The 3058-nt window shown below is 42.4% G+C and overlaps 1 pseudogene; it reads right to left on the reverse strand.

Moving 5' to 3' along the window:
- Window positions 1-289: 289 nt before the first annotated feature.
- LOC110300795 (large ribosomal subunit protein uL29 pseudogene) lies at window positions 290-661 on the reverse strand (annotated as a pseudogene).
- Window positions 662-3058: the final 2397 nt, after the last annotated feature.

Below are 3058 nucleotides of genomic sequence, written 5' to 3' on the forward strand. Positions count from 1 at the left end.
TAGCATAGTTTATGCCTCTCTTTCCATGACTGGGGCAGTGTGACATCTCTCCGTACTCTTAGCCCTGTTCCAGGTTTACAGGTCGGAGTCGTGTACTTGGATGTCCTGAAGTCCCTGTGGGATGCTAAGATTCACCTTAGAGAGTTTGTGAGCTCCTTGATAGACAAGCAAGATTTTGTTAGTTTGTGCCTACATGCTTTTCTATAGGAAGATGATCCTACAGGTTTTTTTTGTTTTTTTGTTTTTTTGTTTTTTTTGCCAGTGAGTCTCGCACTTTATTGTTGTCATCTCAGGCCTTGACTGCATACTTGCGCAGAGGATACAGCCACTCCTTCCGCTGCTGCTTCTTGGTCTTCAGCTTCTCCTCGTGCTTGGTGAGCCGGTGGCGCATGGCTCTAGTCTTCTTGGGTCGCAGGTCTAGGGGCTTGTATTTCTTGCCCTTGTAGAATTTCCTGAGGTTTTCTTTTTGAGTCTGGTTAATAACAGCGAGGACTCAGGCAATAGATTTGAGAACGACTCGTATCTTGGAGAGCTTGGATGCGGCGCCGCCTGTCACTTTGGCGACCCGAAGCTGGGACAATTCCACCTTCAGATCGTCCAGTTGTTTCAACAGCTCTTCCTTTTTCTTGCCGCACAGGTCCCGAGCCTTAATCTTGGCCATTTCAGCGTTATTCTCTGATGAAGCAGCCTGGTTCGAGAGAAACATCCTACAGGTTTTTAAAATGAGCCATTGTTCATGGTCTGAGATGATCTTAGCCAGTGGGAAGAGACTCGGAATGTTAAGCTATAATTTCAAGGCTTAACAGCAAGTCACCTCCAAATTCTATTTTGATCTGGATTGCATCTTTAACTCAGTTCTTATAATGAAACCTCTATCCCATTCTTAAGATAAATTTCCCATCTGGATCCTATAAAATACCAAGCCAACGGACTGTGTACTGTATAACTCACACAATTCTATTTATATGAAGTTCTATGAAAACAGGCAAAACTGGACTATGTTGTTAGAGGCAAGGTTATTGCAGGGAATATAAATCAAATAAATAAAGTGTTGGATCTATGGGAATAGTCAGAATGAATATGGAGTCATTTGTGTCTATGCCTAACAAGAAATAATGAATAAGGATGGTGAGTTCATGCAGATATGCCTGATATCCAAAACTATCCTAAAAGGCTTTGTCAGAACTATAATGTCACACAATGATCATTGAGGTGTAATCCAGACGATACTTCTGTAAAACACCTGTTTAGCAGCTGCCTATTCAACCTTGGTCTGACACACCCCTTATTAATTGATCCTTGTCCCAAAGAAGGTTCAAAACAACTTATGCAATCTTTCTCATTTTGACTTTAAGAAGTTGTTTGTCTCAGCCTCTTAGGCATACACACAACGTATTGTGTCATATGCATTCTTATTACAATGCTATCCTCAAATATACTTAACTTCTAAAGACTCTCTGTTATACACTCTGACAGCCGTATGTATAAGAGATGCCTACCCTTCAGGGTTTCTGTGAGATTTAGAGACGAGGACAATCTCTTAACATTAAACTCAACCCCATTTTTGGCAGTGTCCAATGAGGGCAGAGCAAAGCCGGTATGTTGACTCTCTGTGCAGCTATGAGTGGCTGCATGATACAGTTCTAAACAATGAAATGTCTGCTGAGGATACTTATAAAGCAAACGACCATGACCTGTGCCACTCTTGTGCCTTGAGTCTTTAAACTCGCCCACATGACAACAGCCACCTCATGACCTAGACTAAGCATGAGGGAATCGCTGAGAAAATTCTTGAGACGCTGTTGAGCTACTGAACGAAGGCTAGCATGCCCCTGTCGCTCTGCTCCCAGCTACTGACAGTTAAAGCCATGTAAATCACTTTTCTGATCAGAACACATTTTTTTTAACTGAAACTCGTTAACTTCTCACTATTATTATTATTATTATTATTATTATTATTATTGTAATTTTTACTACTACTACGATTATCAAACACAGCACAAGTTTTTGACAGTTTTACGTGGCCATTTGTATTTCCAACTGGCCAGTGATGAACTAAACATTAGGATCCACATGAGGACCAAGCTTTAAAGAATTCATGTAAATCTAAATCCAAGACTCATCCTGTTAAGTGTGATGCTATTTTTTTTCCTCTTGCATTTTTCAGACATTTACAGCTCTAGTTAGTATCTTCTGCTCAATCAATATCTGCCTTTAACAAGTCATGAGGATCGCTTCTCCGCCTTTTGGCTAAGATCAAGTGTAAAAAGACATGAGGTTAAATACACAGGTACACACCTTTAATCCCCACACTTAAGAAGCAGAGGCAGGGGGCATCTCAGAGAGTTTGAGGCCAGCTTAGTCTATGTAGTGAGCTTCAGGCCATCCAGAGCTACACAGTGAGTTCCTGTCTTCCCCACTCCACCCCCAAGAGTCATGAACCAGCCCCTCTTTGAAAAATTTAAGAACCAAAACTTTCATATAGCAGAGGTTTCCTGTATATTCCTCCCCTTCACACCAGCCCATCCTTCCTCTCAGGAAGGCACTAGTATATTTGAGATGATACCTAAGGTCATATTCCTTTTAGGGAGCTTGGGGCCATTTTGGTGGAAAGAAAGAAAGTGTCCACATATGGAGAATGGTCACCAAGTGTGTGTCATGCTCTGGTGAAGGGCAGGCTGAATGCACATCCCATGAGTTGAAGGCTTGGGTCCATCTGGCGTGACTGTTGAAGGTTAATCGCATCATAACACTCTCACTTCATCAATAGGATAACCCAGTGATCAATTCATAACTGAATGGACTGTAAAGAGGTAAGGCATACTTGGGGGAAGTAGGAGACTTAGGGCCATGCCTTTGAAAGGAGCCTTTCCTTTCCTGGATCCTTTCTCTCTCTCTCCTTCCTTTTGTCTCTGTCTCTAACCAGGCCACCATGAGATGAGCAAATCTGCTCGGCCATGGCCTCATAACTTCCTGCCTCAGCCCAGCTCAGAAATGGTGCAGCCAGCTGGCCATGAAGTGAAATCTCAGAGGCCCTGAGCCAAAATAAATTTCTCCT

This window comes from Mus caroli, unplaced genomic scaffold (genome assembly GCF_978045245.1).
Source record: "Mus caroli unplaced genomic scaffold, Mus_caroli_1 scaffold_10, whole genome shotgun sequence".
Lineage (NCBI taxonomy): Eukaryota > Metazoa > Chordata > Mammalia > Rodentia > Muridae > Mus > Mus caroli.